We start from the raw sequence: 16,945 nt of genomic DNA on the forward strand, positions 1-16,945 counted from the left end.
TGACCTGATACTGCCGGGCGTTCTGGTCTGGTCCGCACCGCGCTCCACTTACCCTGCCGTGCTCTGACTGAGCTCAGGTGCACTGCTCTTCCCTGGAGATGAGCCTGGGTTTGAAAACTCGGTGTCCCGGATCAGTGCGGGATTTCACTGTTTGAACCGATCGAGCATCGTGGCACAGGCTCCCCTTTATGTATTGGATGTTGTCGGAGATATTATACGCGGTGCGGTTAACGTGCAGCCCCGGGTGCACGATGCAATGTTACGGTGCAACCTCGAGTTCTTGGTGCATGGTGCATTGTTAACTGCAGTTCCTTGCATACGGCGATGCATTGTCGATGTGCAGCCATGAATACTCGATGCATTGTCGATATTTGGTTCTTGGCTGCACGATGCATTATTGATGTGCAGGTCCGGGAGAAGTGGCTTGTGTAATGTTACTGTGAAAAGCCCTGGAATCTTGTTCAGCTAAGGAACACATTGTTGATGGAATAGTCAAAATCATTCCAAGCGGGGCTAAATCGGGATTAATAATACTGCCTGATTAAGCACGCATATAATTGATGCATCTAGTTGATTATTTACCAGTTGGGGTCTCTGAGTTTTGATTTTGTGGCATTGCCCTCTGTGTGGTCTGGTCTGGGCTAAGACTCTTCAGATCAGGGATCCTCATTGGTTACCAGATATTTTTGTCTTAATCCTGCAACTGTTGTTGAAAAGATCTTTGTTGACAGAGGAAATGGATTATCCACCACTGGATTTGCTGTTTGTTTCGTGTGATTATTAATAAGAATTATTTAGTTTGCTTATCTGGGAGAGGAAAATAATTGAAGATTTGGGGAAAGAAGTCATCATCATCATTATGTGCTATGTCATATGATCTAGGTCTTTGTGGCCTTTCCCTGTCCTGCCAAATATTTCTACAAAAGTGCTTTGCCATTACCGCCTTCTGGTTGGTGTCTTTACAAGACGGGTGACCCCAGCCATTATAAGTACTCTTTAGAGGTTGTCTGCCTGGGGTGTGGGGGTCAGTGGTCACATAACCAGGACTTATGATATGCACTAGATGCTCATAGGACCATCAGTCACCTACTCCCATGGCCTCACGTGACCCTGATTGGGGAGGGGGGTGCTAAGCAGGTACTGCACCTTACCCAAGGCTGACCTGCAGGCTGGCGGAGGGAAGGACCTCTTTTGGTAGAGACGTATCTCCCGGGGGAAGGAGTTCCATTGGCTCAAGAGGGAGACGGAGTTACACTACGTAAGCTGGGGGTAGTGGGGATGGACCAGGAGTAACAAATGTCAGAAAAAGCACAAGCTTCCAAATGGGAGATTGGGTGAGAAGTGAGTCAACAGATAATTGTTGATCACTGACAATGATACAGCAGACACATCACGAGATCAGCAGAACAGCTGGATGAGAATATTTATGGATGACAATAAGGGTCTTGTTACTGACTAGTGACACAGGGCACTGATAAAGTGAGGACTTGAGCTGCATTCCTGCCAGCCAATAACACATTCAAATGTTCCTCTTCAGCAGTCAAGCAAGTGTGAAAGGGATGTATATGATGTTTTGTTTATATTATTTATAATAAATAAATCTAATTTTAAAACTAGCTAGTAGCTGTTAAATTTTTTTCAGCAGCTATCAGAGATCCCAATATGATGATTTCCTGGGTTTCCTGAGGGGCGATGTGTTAAGCAAGGTGGGAATGGGTGGACAGGGACAGATCTCATAGACACAGGTAGGAGTTTGTAGTTAGAGGAGTTGCGGTCCTAGGAAAATTGTCGTCAGGTTAGACCCATCTTTGTTCTGTTGACACTGTCTTATGTTGGGTGACATTGCCATTCTGCTGAATATGGTAGAATCTGAACAGATCTGGAAGGGGAAACTTCAGCATCTGTGTAGTTGTCTTGTCTTGCATTTATTCAAAGGATGAGGTGACTATTTATTGCTTATTTCCAATTGCCTTGGAAGGTGTTGCAACACCCAAATTGCCCCAACCTGTCTGTAACATTAGACCCTAAGATATAGGAGCAGAAGTAGGCCATTCGCCATTCGCCATTCGCCATTCGATCATGGGCTAATCCAATTCTTCCAGTCATCCCCACTCCCCTGCCTTCACGCCATACCTTTGATACCCTGACTAATCAAGAACCTATCCATCTCTGTCTTAAATACACCCAATGACTTGGTTTCCACGACCGCTCGTGGCAACAAATTCCACAGATTTACCACCCTCTGACTAAAGTAATTTCTCCGCATTTGGGTTCTAAATGGATGTCCTTCAATCCTGAAGTTGTGCCCTCTTGTCCTAGACTCCCCTACCATGGGAAATAACTTAGCTGTATGTAATCTGTTCAGACCTTTTAACATTCGGAATGTTTCTATGAGATCCCCCTTCATTCTTCTGAACTCCAGGGAATACAGCCCAAGAGCTGCCAGACATTCCTCATACGGTAAACCTTTCATTTCTGGAATCATTCTTGTGAATCTTCTCTGAACCCTCTCCATTGTCAGTAAATCTTTTTTAAAATACGGAGCCCAAAACTGCACACAGTAAGTGTGGTCTCACAAGTGCCTTATAAATCCTCAACATCACATCCCTGCTCTTATATTCTATACCTCTAGAAATGAATGCCATCATTGCATTCGCCTTCTTCACCAGTGACTCAACCTGGAGGTTAACCTTTAGGGTGTCCTGCACAAGGACTCCCAAGTCCCTTTGCATCTCTGCATCTTGAATTCTCTCCCCATCTAAATAATAGTCTGCCCGTTTATTTCTTCCACCAAAGTATATGACCATACACTTTCCAACATTGTATTTCATTTGCCACTTCTTTGCCCAATCCCCTAAACTATCTAAGTCTCTGCAGGCTCTCTGTTTCTTCAACAGTACCTGCTCCTCCACCTATCTTTGTATCATCAGCAAATTTAGCCACAAATCCATTAATCCCATAGTCCAAATCATTGACATACATATACACTTTTATAACCGGCACCTTAAGATAACTTTGAGATCTGCTGCAATGCTTTGCCCGCTGTGACTTGCGAAGCTTGAGACAGAGGTAGTCAAAGTACTCACTACTAAAACAGTGCATTATGTTCACATCATTGGTCACTTTTTGATAGGCTGTAACCTGTGAAGTTATATGTACTCCGATAGTGCTGTTTGGGGAGCGGATCAAGTAATGATAAAATAACAGTGATATTTTTTTGTTACTTATTCATTTGCAAGATGTAGACATCACGTGCATTTATTGTCCATCTCTAATTGTTGGCGGTATGAGAAGGCAGTTAAAAATCAACCACGTTGGTGAGTTTGAAGCTTCAGAGGGCAGACTGGGTAAAGACAGCTGATTTCCTTTCCTGAAGGACAGCAGTGAATCCGATGGAGTTATAAAATAATGAATAATTTCATGTCTCAATTTTTGTTTTGCTTTTTCAATTCTAATTCATTTAATTACTTGAATCATGTGCCTTGTTGGGGAATTTGCAGGTGATGGTATTCCCTTGTGCCTGTTGTCCTTGTGTTAGAGGAGGTTGCAGGTTTGGAGGTGTGTGCGGAACTGCAGTGTAATTTGTAGCAGATACACACTGCAGCTACTGTCCGCTCCTGGTGGAGGGAATGCATGTTCAACTACGTAAAAAATCATCAGCTTCAGGATCTTCTCAGCATTAAAAATTTCCTAAAGTATTCTGATTTTAAAAATTGCAAAACAGAAAAGAAACTTTTTTTGACATTTCAAGCGATGGTATATGTGCTTTAGCAGTAAATGGTTTTTACGCTTCTCTCTCAGGCTTTGCAAGTGAGCAAGATGTTGCAAAAGATCGCCTGCAAAGTCATCTCAAAGATGCCTGGTATGCAGGTGTTCTTGTTACAGACAGGTTAGGGCAATTTTTTTGTGTGTTGCAGGATCACGTTACACTCAGGCATTTTGGAAGGAGCAGATGAGAGAGGCGTTCAAAAACTCTGTTGATTGTGAGGCAGATACGTACTGTATGCAGTGGCATCATCAGAGAGCCCTATCTCTTCCTTCTGCATTTAGTCCTCTGTGCAATCTGACTGGATTTAAGGGGAATGGAATTTCATTATGCGATATTTGAGCCATTACACAATATGAAAATACTGCCAGAGTAGATGTAAGCTGTAACGGTGAAGTACTGACTGTAGCTTACTGGAGAATACTCAAGGCAGACAGAGGAAAATATCTTGAGGACTGTTTTGTACTTTAATATTAACCAGGACAACGTGGTAAGCAAGAGCATGAAATGATGTGTGCTGTGGCTGGTGCAGACATCCCACCCTGCAAAAACTCATTTCAGGGAGGTAGCACCATCAATTTGCTGGAGACTCCCGGGAGAGGTGGGATGTCTGCAATAGAGTAGCTCCTTAGCAGCTAGCCAGCTAGTTTAAATAATGTTAGCTATGCTAATGAATGAATGACACCTGTTAAACTCACCTCAACATGTCTTTTACAGTCATTTAACCCACCATGGGCAATAGAAAAGTCACTGTTGCAAACAGTGCAGCGAGCAACACTGTCGTTATTTTTGACCCCTATTATGCTGGGGTACACTTTAGTGTAGTCTGGAGTGACGTACGTTTTATATTTTCTTTTTTTGGAACACTCTGCCATGTTGCTGTCTCTTTCTCTCGCGCTCTCTCTCACGCTCTGTCTCCTCTCTCTCTCTCTCTCTCTCTCTCCCTCTCCCTCCCTCTCTCCCTCTCCCTCCCTCTCTCCCTCTCCCTCCCTCTCTCCCTCTCCCTCCCTCTCTCCCTCTCCCTCCCTCTCTCCCTCTCCCCCTCTCTCCCCCTCTCTCCCCCCTCTCTCCCCCCTCTCTCCCCCTCTCCCCCCCTCTCCCCCCCTCTCTCCCCCCTCTCTCCCCCCTCTCTCCCCCCTCTCTCCCCCCTCTCTCCCCCCCTCTCTCCCCCCTCTCTCCCCCCCTCTCCCCCCCTCTCTCCCCCCTCTCTCCCCCCTCTCTCCCCCCCTCTCTCCCCCCTCTCTCCCCCCTCTCTCCCCCCTCTCTCCCCCCCTCTCTCCCCCCCTCTCCCCCCTCTCTCCCCCCCCTCTCTCCCCCCCTCTCTCCCCCCCTCTCTCCCCCCCTCTCTCCCCCCCTCTCTCCCCCCCTCTCTCCCTCTCTCCCCCCCCCTCTCTCCCCCCCCTCTCTCCTCCCTCTCTCTCTCTCCTTCTCTCTAAAATCGATTTCCGGGATATTGTATATAATTTGCGGGCATCAGGAAGCCACTATGAATATGCAGGAGACTCCCGGAACTTCCGGGAGAGGTGCGATGTCTTCTGGTGTGATGTGTATTTTAATGTAAGCTCCTTTGATTTGGTTTGACTGAATCTGTCCTGATATCAGAGACTGTGACCCTTGTATCAAGCAATGAAAAACACTTCAGCAGCTCCAGGAATGGGGATTGGAAGTCTGTCTTTTCTCAGAGCTAAAAGGGCTGTTTAACTTTTCTCAGTTTTGCTGAAAGTTCTTCATTTTTATCTTGTTTATCAGATTTGAAGAAAATGCTGCATTAGCACCATCCTTTTTTTAGCACCATCTTTAGCATCTCAGAGTTATCCATGTGTGCTGTTCTCAGCCCAGCTGAAACCAGATTGTCTTTGTAGAGCAACCCAAACACAAAATGCTGGAGGAACTCAGCAGTTCAGGTAGCATCTATGAAAATGAATAGATAGTCAGTTGACGTCTTGGGCTGAGACTCTTCTGCAGCACTGTCCTGAAGAAGGTCTTGGCCTGAAACGTCGACTATCTATTCATTTCCAAGGATGCTGCCTGACCTGCTGAGTTCCTCCCGCATTTTGTGTGTGTTGCTTTAGATTTCCAGCATCTGCTGACTTACTCATGTTCTTGTCTTTATAGAAACTGGTAAGAAGGAGTTAAACTGGTTTACAGAACAATTATTTCAGGAATGTTGTTCAAAAGTTGTGAAATTCTTGGAGGACACTAAATTTAGCACCCTCTGCTAAATAGTCAAACATTAACGCCTCAGCATCAGCTCTCAAAGCTAAATTTGTCTCCTCTTTGTCTGATTTAGATTTTTGCCAAATATTGATTTCAAATACATAACTATTGGTGTCAATGAGCTACGCTTCTTTGATTAATTAACAATTTACAGTTTTATTGGCTCCATGATTAAATATTAAATTATTTTAAGAAGGCAATTTATTCATTCAGTGTAAATTGTAATTACACCAGGCTGTTAAATCAATAAACTCTGTGAATAGTCACAGAATAATAGAACACTACAGCACAGAAACAGGCCCTTTGGCCCATCTAGTCCATGCCAAACTATTATTCTGCCTAGTCCCATCGATTTACACTCAGACCACACCCTTCCCTGCCCCTCCCATCAATGTGCCTAACCATATTTCTCTTAAATGTTGAAATCAAACTCACATCCACCACTTTCATTGGCAACTGTTCCACACTCTCACCGCCCTATGAGTGAAGAAGTTCCCCTTCACATTCCCCTTAATCATTTCACCTTTCACCCTTAACCCATGATCTCTAGTTTTAGTATCACCCATCTTCAGTGGAAAAAGCCTGCTTGTATTGACCCGATCTATACCCCTCACAATAAATCTTCCCACAATGGAAGGACAAAATACATTCCTGTAGTTCATTATTGCATCAAATAGTTGGAGAATTATAATGTATTTCTGAGCTTTGTAAGATTCCTAAAATTTAACTCGATTTTGAATTAGCACTTAACTGTTGAAAAATCATCAAATATGGAGCCAAATACAGACATAATTAATCCAAATATTTTTACATACTTACATTCATAATTCTGGCTTCAAATATTTAATTGTTTCATTAATGTTGACTGTGCCTTCACTTGCTTGGCCCTAAATGCTTATTTAAACCCCTTTACTTCTCTCCTCTCCATTACGAAGCTCCTCAAAACCGACCTCTTTGGTTTTATTTGGTCACTTAGTGGAATCTCCTTATGTTGCTCTGATGCTTGACACCACTCCCGTGAAGCACATTTTATTAATTTTGTATGCCAAAAGTTCAAGGAGATGAAAGTTGTTGTTTATTTATACATTTGTAGTACAGAACACAAGAATGATGGTTTCCTGGTAACAGTTAATGTACACTCACTGAGCACTTCATTAGCTGCAGGAATGGAAGCCTGTGTGGTCTTCTGCTCCAGCCCATCCACTTCAAGTTTCACCGTACTGTGCGTTCAGAGATGCTTTTCTGTACACTGTTGTTGTAACATCTGGTTACTTGAGTTGCTGTCACCTTCCTTTCAGCTTGTAACCGTCTGGCCATTCTTGACTGACCTTTCACATTAACAAGGCATTTTCACCAACAGATCTACTGCTCACTGGATGTTTTTTTTTGTTTTTATGCATCATTCTCTGTAAACTCTGCAGACTGTTGTGCGTGAAAATTTCAGGAGATCAGCAGATTCTGAGATTCTCAAAACACCCCAACTAGCATCAACAGTTTTTCCACGGTCAAAGTCACTTAGATCACATTCCTTCCCCATTCTGATGCTTCGTCTGAACAGCAACTGAACTTCATTACCATGTCTGCGTGCTTTTAGGTATTGAGTTACTACTGTTTAGATTGTTTGCATTAACGAGCAGGTGTACAGGTGAACGTAATAAAGTGACCCTGTGTGTGTGTATATATATATTTAGGACCTGTGTCAGTGCTGTGGTATTCTGTAACTCTGTAGGATGAATGACACTGTAATATGCATCTCTCTTAGTCTGTCCACCCATTGTTCTCTGCATATGTGGATTCAATGAATTAAATGCCTTGCTACCTGGAAATTTGGCTAAATACTTTTGTCTTTCTATGATCATATTTGTATCTTTTTTAGGTCAGTTTAGCCCATCTTGCATTGGTGCTTTATTTATAAAATTGTCTAAAATCGTTACCATGACTCATTTTCAGCTAAGTGTAAGGTTGTAATGTGCACGTTATAGTTTAGTATAATCTTGGTAGAATAAACAATAAACTGGAATCAGAATCAGGGTTATTACCACTGACATACTGTATGTCACAAAGTTAGCTGACATAAAGCAACCAGCTCTGTACTGGACTCCGAGCATTTCTTTATGTGAGAACCACCAGGTTTAGAACTTCACCAAGAACGCAGATACTACGACTTGCTCTTTAAAGGCAGTTTCCCAATTGCTCCCTGTCGTTGGGCTCCTTATTTTCCACCTAATTCTGGTGCTGCTGCAACTTATTTTCTGCTACTTATCTATTTAATACTGTTTTTCTGTTACTGTCTTGTTTTTAATCTACCGCTTTATTTAATTGTCTGAGAGGAAGCCAAACAGAGTTTCATTGTACCGATGTATAATGACAATAAAGGTCATTCAATTCAATTATGTAGACTATTGGTCGAGTGAAAACTTACTTTTTTCATTGGCTTTGAGTGTCTTTGGATTTTTCTGAATATCGGGGAGATGCAGAAGCATTTTCAGTCTTTCACAGCTGGTTAAGACAAAAAAGCCACCTGTTATTTGTTTTGTAGGCAGGGTCCTTTCTACCTCCCCTTAAAGCATTGCTTTCATGTGGACTCTTGTCATTGAGGATATTAGCGGTAAAGGTGATGGTTTACCATTGAGAGCAAGATATAACTCACTGGGATAGAGGGAATAGTAAGGGTTTTTGAATAGTTTTTAAAGTGTAAATGAAGGAGGAAATTGTTGAAGCTCTGACTGTTATCTTTTGAAGAAAGATCATTGACCTGAAGCTTTAACCCAGTTTCTCTCTCCACAGTTGCTGCCCGAACTGCTGAGTATTTCTAACACTTTCTGTTTTTGTTTAAGCTTTCCATCAACTGTATTGTTTCCTTTTCAATTGTTTTCTAATCCTCCTTGTGTGGATTATGTGTGGACTGAAAGATGTTGTAGTATTGTTTGTAAAGGAAGTAAAAAGAGGCTAGGTGAAAAAGGTAGATGTTGAAAATCTGAAACAAAAACAGAAAAGGCTGGAAAAACACAGCAGGCCAATCAGACAAATTAATATCTGTTGTAGATAAACTACTGGAAAAATTTATCAGATGCTGTATTTATCTTCACATAGTCAGATATGGATTAGGCAAGGACAGTCAGTGTGGATTTGTTCAGAGAAGGTTATGTCTAAATGGCTTTGTTGTATAGGGTGTAAAAGGCAGCGTGAATGAGAGTTGAGTATTTATTGTTGTTGATATGGAAATAGAAGCCTCAGAAGAGTCAAGGGAGTTTTCCAAGTTGGATTCAAAACGGGATCAATAAAAAGAAGCAACAAATAACAATGATCACCAGGTGTTTTGTGCCAATTTTCAGAGTTTGTAGGAAAGAGAAATTAGCAATGTGATTGAATATCAGAAAGGTTTCGATGGATTTTTCAGTCCACCTAATGCATGGTGGTAGTTCTGGGGTTAGAGCTGAAGAAGCCTCTTGGATGAGTGGCAAGTAATCTTCTAGACAACACAGCAAGTCCAGTTGCCTTGATTTACTACCACTTGATATACAATGACCTGGATGACTGAGAACCTTGATAGACATAGTGTAGTATTCTTGATATGTTTCTAAATTCTATAATTTCTGGCAATTTCATTTTTGTCTGTATCAGTTGTCCATCTGTGATATTGGCTCAACTTGTTTGTTTCCTCTCCATTTTAATTTATATTTTTCCTCAGGGAATAGCTGAGTCTAATGTGTCAGCTATGTCTTCTTGCTCTGCATTCTTTTGTACATTTTCTTTTGTCTGTCTTGTCACTTCAACTACTGCCGTTCTATCATTGACCAGATTAGCCAGTTTACAGCTGAATGCTTTGGCAGTCTGTTTTTACTCTATTAGAGACATCGTCCTTCCTTCCCTGCTCACCTTGCAGCCTAACAAACCTCTTCACTTTCCTTACCTGTTTCGATGAAGGATCTTTAACCTGAAGGTTGGCTCTGTAAATCTTTCCACTGATGCAGCCTGACCCATTGAGTATTTCCAACATTTTAAGTTTTTATTTTAGATTGCCTGCATCTGCATTTTTGTTTTTGATTTTCATGTGGGATTTTCCGACACTTATTTGGAAGCACTTCAATTTCAATCCCATCAACGAGCTGTTTGATTTTTTTTTGCAATCATGTACCTTTGTCAAATGTCCTAGACCGAGAGAGTATGTATAGTTAAGCTCAATAGAATCATGGCATCCATATTTCTTTATGTCTTAGAAGAAGAGTATTAGCCCATTTGGATCACTGCCAACCCATAGGGCAATCTCTTTCCTCCACCCCAGACATTATCACTCAGTTAGACGGTAGGGAAATCTACAGTGGGGAATTATCCTGGCATTTCATGTCTTTAGATTATGCATTAGTCAGGCTAGGGCAGTGGATGTTGTTTACATGGACTTCAGCATTTGACAAGGTCTCTCATGGTAGGCTAATCGAGAAGATGATGTCATGGGATCCATGGTGACTTGGTTGTGTGACGGGGTCCTAAATTACCCCTATGAACTGTGCTTTTGAAAAGAGAGAGAGAGCGGTATTTAACACTGACATGTTGGTTTAAAAAGAGAGAGAGAGAGAGAGACGAAGACCAACTTTTGGATTTCTGCTGAGTTGGAGAGAGAGAGCACCGAGCAGCTTGTAAGTCGCTATGGTGACTGAGGGCGGCGTTATTTGTTGGACAATTGATGTTATAGTTTCTCTGGAGCGTGTTTATACTTCAAGGACATTGCCTGCTTGTACATTTCTTACACAGACAAAGGAAGGAGGAATTATTTGAGAGGCATTTGGTACTCAGTACGGTGAGATAAATAGGAGGTCAGATGATAGACCTGCGGCACTTGTTTTTGGACACTGAATGAGCTTTGTTGTGCCCACAGAAAAAGTGGGTTTTTGGAGGATCGATCAGTGGCTCTTGCAGTGAGAAAAGGGATTGACCGGTGGGAAGTTGTCCATGTGTCCAACCCTTGCCTGAGTTGATAGCTCCACCAGAGAAAAACGACCCCCTTTGTTGAAGTCACAGTCGGTGACTTTGAAAGGATTTCGGAGGACAACGGGAAGATCGACGGCGTCAGCTCATCTGACGACTCAAATCAATCTCTCTCTCTCTCTCTCTCTCTCTCTCTCTCTCTCTCTCTCTCTCCCTCTCCCCCTCTCCCTCTCTCTCTCTCTCTCTCTCCCTCCCTCCCTCCCTCCATCATTACTCAACTCAATACCACGAACTGAACTGAACTTTACACATCATCATAAGACTATCTATTTACCCCTAGACTTGAAGAAGCTTGGTTTTCCTATATATTCCACACTTACTTGTATATAATCATTGCTAACCTGTTTGATTTATCTGCACTTAAATTACCGTATTGCGTAGTTACTAATAAATATTATTAGTTAATAGCAATACTGGACTCCAAAGTGTTTTCCATTTCTGCTGGTTCTTTAACCTGTCACGGGGTATGTGACAGTTAATTGAATCCAGAATTGCCTTGGCACTAGAAGCTGGATGGTATTGGTGGAGGAGTGTTATTCTGACTGGAGATATGTAGGATCACCTCTGGCACCCCTCTTCATGAAAAAGTCACGGGGACAGAATCTAGATGGGCCACTTAGTAAGTTTTTAGACGACAGAAAAATTCTTGCAGTTTTGAATAGTGAGTAAGATTGTCAAAGAGCAAAGTGGAATGTAGTGAGTTGCAGAAAAGGGCATAGAAATGACAGGTGGAATTTAATTTAGGTAAGTGTGAGGTGTTTGTTGTGCTTCGGGAGGTCAAATGTAAGGGGGAAAAATACTGTAAATGGTACGACCCTGAGGAACATCAGTGACAACACAAGTAGATAGGATGGTACAGAAAGAGCTTGTATTCATTCATTGGGGTGTTGAGTATAGCGAGAACACAGAGAGTTTTTCCATTAGTAGGAAGTCAATGAACCAAGGACACAGCTTCAGAATAAAGAGATGTCTCTTAAGAGGTGAGCAATTTCTTCAGTTTAAAGGTGGTGAATCTCTGGAATTCATGCCAGAGATGGTGGTGGAAGTTAAGTCATCAGGTGTATTGGTAAAGGGGTTAAGGTTACTGGGAGAAGGAAGGAGAACGGGGTTGAAAATAAATCAGCCATGATTGAATGGCAGAGCAGACTCAATGGGCTGAATGGCTTAATTATTCTCCTATATCTCATCACCATATGAGAGTAAGCATTTGTATAAAACATTGGATAGGCCACATTTGGTGTATCATGTGCAGTTCTGCTTCACTGCCCCCGCCCTCCCATTACAGGAAAACTGTAGAGAGTATGCAGCAAGGGTTCACTAGGATCCTGCCTGGATTATGATAAGGAAAGGTTGAACAATGTTGGATTGATTTCTGTGCTGCATGGGAGACTGAGGAGAGACATGATCAATGTTCATAAAATTATGAGAGACATAGAAAGGGTAGATAGAGTCTTTTTCCTCAAATAGAAGTGTCAAATCCATGTGATAATAAAGAGGAACTGCAAACTCTACATAGGGAGTACTAGAGATTAGAATTGAACCTGGGTCAGATGTAGCTCTGAAGTTGCACAACTGTGTCACTCTATACAGCACACAGTGCATTGTTTGGTCCACCATATTAATTCCGACCATCAAGTATATGAGTATACTAACCCCTATTCAAGTGCCTACTTAGATATTTCTAAATGCTGTGAGAGTTGTTGCAACCACTTCTCCGTCAGAGTGTGTGTTCCAGGTTTCAAACACTCACTGTGTGAACAAATTCTTCATCAGGCTTTCCCTGAACCTCTCAATCCTTGCCCTAACCCTAAAATAATGTATATATCTCCATGTTTCATCCTGCATCTTTGTAGGGATATTTCTGCTGTTGCCACGGTTCCAATCACCTTCTTTGGGTACTGTCTGGATCAATGGAATTGCCTGATGAAGCATCCATTGAAATTTGGACATATTCTCAGCCAACATTGGAACTTGTTTTGTAAGATAGAAAGAATATAGCTTTCCTATTTCGTACTTCATTCGACCTTTTCAACAGAGAACCTGTTGAAATGACTGCCATTATTTACCCTGCAGGTTTAGTGACTTCCTTAATGCTATCAGCTTGTTGCAGTTAGTATGGTAGCTTAGTCATTAAGTTTTTGGGCTGACATCCAGAAGCCAGGACCTCCTAGAATCAGCAGTTTAAATCCTACTGTGGCATTTACTGTCTGTTAAATAAATAGGTTTGTCGCTTTGAAAGATTGTGTCAATGATGCTGAATATGAAACCAATGAGGTTGCCTCTTTTGAAAATATATTATTTTTCACATGCATTTTGTGGAAGGAGATCTGTCATTCCTACACTCTGGTTTATGTACGACTCTAGACTTCTCAATGCTTCAAAGACTGTTAACAGCCTTGTGAAATGGTTAAAAAAATCAAAGCCCAAGGATCAATTAGGGAAGGACAATAATTATGGCTTGTCAGTGATGTTCTCATCCAATGAAATAATGAGTTTAAAAAAGACATTACTGTTCAGTGTTATCAGCTTCACCGTATAAAGAGCAAAGTCTGAGGCATTTTTTTTCAAGGAACTATAGCTACATTTCTAAAATGTAATAAATCATGAGAAGTGAGCATCACTGATAAGGCCATGATTTATTTGTTCAAAATTGCTATTAAACAGATAGTGGTAGTAGTTTTTTCATTGAACTGGAGTACTTGTGGCGAATGCACTTCAAAAAATGTTCATGGGATCTTTGAAATCCATGACATAGAATGAGGCAATTCAGTCTATTGTGATCATTCTGGTCAAGAGGTTAATCCCACTTCCAAGCATGGGCCCACTAACTTTCAGTACATTTTATACTCTTCCCATTCATTGAGTGAAATAATTCCTTCCTCATCCCTCTAATCTTCCTACTAGTTAACTTAATTCTGTACCTCCTGATTACTAAATTCCCTGCTTCAGGGAAGCAGATCCTTTCTGCTTGCCCTGTCTGAGCCTCTCAGTTTTATGTGCTTTCATGAAAATCGCCCTTATTCAACCCCAGCCTGAACAGTCTTTTCTGATAACTATAGTTCATAAGTCCTCGTCAATCTCCTGTAGAATGTTTCTAGTATTGTCATATGTATTGTGCAGTGTGATGGCCAGAACAGGACCACACTAATATTTTAAGCGGTTCCATCATGACCTCCCTGCCCTTGCATTATCTGCCTTAGCTAGTAAAGACCAGTATTGATGTGCATTCTTAACCATCGAATTGACCAGTCCTGCTGTTTCAAAGTTTCAAAGGTTTCAAAGGTACATTTAATGTCAGAGAAATGTATACAATATATATCCTGAAATGCTTTTGCTTCACAACCATCCATGAAAACAGAGGAGTGCCCCCAAAGAATGAACAACAGTTAAATGTTAGAACTCCAAAGTCCCCCCCCAGCTTTCCTCCCTCCCATGCATGAACAGCAGCAAGCAACAATCCCCCCTCCCCCCACTGGCAAATCAAAAAGCATTGGCACCCGCCACAAGGCACTCAAGCGTGAACAAGGCAACGGCAAAGACACAAACTCGCAGTACTCCAAAGACTACTTATTCACTCGGTATTCGACATACCACAGGCTCTCTCTCTCCTTAGTCTAATAAGGGAGAATGAGGTGTCTTTGTTTCACAGCGAGAGGGGAGACATAACAAACAACTCGCTGGTTTACAATATTAAAAGTCCGTTGCATCACTTTTTCTGAGCTATGTGCTCAAGGATCTTAGGTCTCTGGGCACACAGCCTTAGATCTTTCACCTCATCTGACACACTGGTCTTCTTCTCAGACACCGACTTCTGATCCCCCCCCCCCCGCCCATCTCCGGGGCCACGAAAACTCGGTCCTCTGAAGACGAGCTGAGCTCTTAGGCCGAGCCCTTGGCATGCCGAACAACAGCCAGTTGTGAAACCCCGAGAGCGGGTCCCTTTCCCGCAAAGAACCGTAGTCAGCATGTAACTCCAGGTCAGGGTCTTCAAAAGAACCCTGAAAGGGAAAGAAAAGATGGAAATAGAGCTGTTTCTGAAGATGCAAACAAAGGAGTCGTCGTTAGGTGCCATTAACCCTCCTAAGCTCCGCCTCCTTGAAAAGAGAGAACTTGGAATACGTGGTCACAGATTTTAAGGGAATCTGTGACCACGTATTCCAAGTTCCCTCTTTTCTTTTATGTTTCATGTTTATTGTATATTCCTTTGGCTAGTTTACCCTCCGACATGCAAGAAAACTATTATTAGTTAAACTCCATTTGTCCATCTAAACTGGTCCTCTGATCTAGAACTTCCTTTCTCATATTACTCAGGTTGCTGAATTTTGACTTCTTATGTACACCATGGAAAAGAAGGGAATGAAAACAGAATGAGTCTAGAACAGGGGTCCCCAACCTTTTTTGCACCGCGGACCGTTTTAATATTGACAGTATTCTTGCGGACCGACCGACCAGTGAGGGGGGTGTTAATCACAACCAGAATATAGGTGATAAGTCAACTAAGTCACTTATAAGTGGCTAATACACTCAATTTTGTTTCTAAAAGGGTTTATCTAATGAATTTAATATTAAACACAGCGCATATTTTTCCCGTATGAAGGTATAAAATCATAGCAACACACCAATATCGCTGAATCAGTGGGAGCCCTGGGCTTGTTTCCCTGCAACAAGACGGTCCTATCGAGGGGTGACGGGAGACAGCAATACTCGAAGGGGGTTCCTTGTGTCCAGTCTATTCTGCAATTTAGTTTTCGTTACATTCATTGCAGAAAAGCCCACTTCGCAGAGATATGATGTTGGAAATGGAGGCAACGTTTTCAGTGCTTTCGTAGCTATCTCAGGATATTCAGCCTTGACTTTGATCCAGAATGCCGGCAGAGATGTTATGTCCAATATACTTTTCAGCCCACCGTCATTTGCAAGCTCAGGAGTTGATCTTCTTTCTGCGCTGACACGGATGACGCGTGGGTAATGACCTCGCGTGCGTTCAAGTTCCAACAGTGGGCATGACAGGGAATGAGGAAAGGTGCAGCTGACTCATATCGTTTCATATCGCCAAATCATATCGTTTCCTCGCGGCCCGGTAGCACATGCTTTGCGGCCCGGTGGTTGGAGACCGCTGGTCTAGAACCCCAATACAAGGAGCTCGTCAGTCACGAAGACATGCACCATCCTTTGCTCTTTAGTTTTAGCAACTGAACCAACTTTTCACCCCATGGCCTCTTACTTCCTTTATTAAAACAGCTATAGATGAGTGTGTCCACACAAAATCATTCAGCATCTTCCCCAATCAGAAGCCCTGGATGAGCCATGAGATCCAACGTGCCAATAGCCAGATCAAAGTCAGGTGACGAAGAAAGCTGCAAGAGGTCCAGGTAGGATCTCCGGAAAGCCATTGCACAAGTGAAGTGGCAATTCCGGACCGAACTTAAATCAATGAAGGATGCTCGCCAGTTGTGGCAGGGCTTGAATACTGTGACCTCTTAAAAAAAAAAGTTAATTCCAGTGACATAGGAGACAGCAGGGCTTTGCTTCCAGATGAGCTCAATGCCTTCTGTGCTTCGTTTAAGTGCCAAAACATGGAGGAACCATCATGAACTCCCACAACCCCCAGTGATCTTATGATTTCAGTATCTGAAGTTGACATGCAAGCAGCCTTCAGGAGGGGAAACCCACGTAAGGCATTGAATTGGCTTTATTTCTTACATCCTTCACATACATGAGGAGTAAAAATCTTTATGTTATGTCTCCATCTAAATGTACAATGTGCAATCATAGTAATTTATAATAATTTATAATAAATAGAACAGTTAATGTAATATAGAGTACACTCAAGTCAGCGTGAGTTCATCAATCTGATGGCCTGGTGGAAGAAACTGTCCCGAAGCCTGTTGGTCCTGGCTTTTATGCTGCGGTACTGCTTTACGGATGGTAGCAGCTGGAATAGATTGTGGTTGGGATGGCTTGGGTCCCCAATGA

General features: G+C 42.3%; 1 protein-coding gene across 1 annotated transcript in view; it reads left to right on the forward strand.

Moving 5' to 3' along the window:
- LOC134346289 (endophilin-A1-like) overlaps positions 1-16,945 on the forward strand; it is a 187,918-nt gene that overhangs the window by 341 nt on the left and 170,632 nt on the right. The window lies entirely within an intron of this gene.

The sequence above is a fragment of the Mobula hypostoma genome, chromosome 5 (assembly GCF_963921235.1).
Source record: "Mobula hypostoma chromosome 5, sMobHyp1.1, whole genome shotgun sequence".
Classification (NCBI taxonomy): Eukaryota; Metazoa; Chordata; class Chondrichthyes; order Myliobatiformes; family Myliobatidae; genus Mobula; species Mobula hypostoma.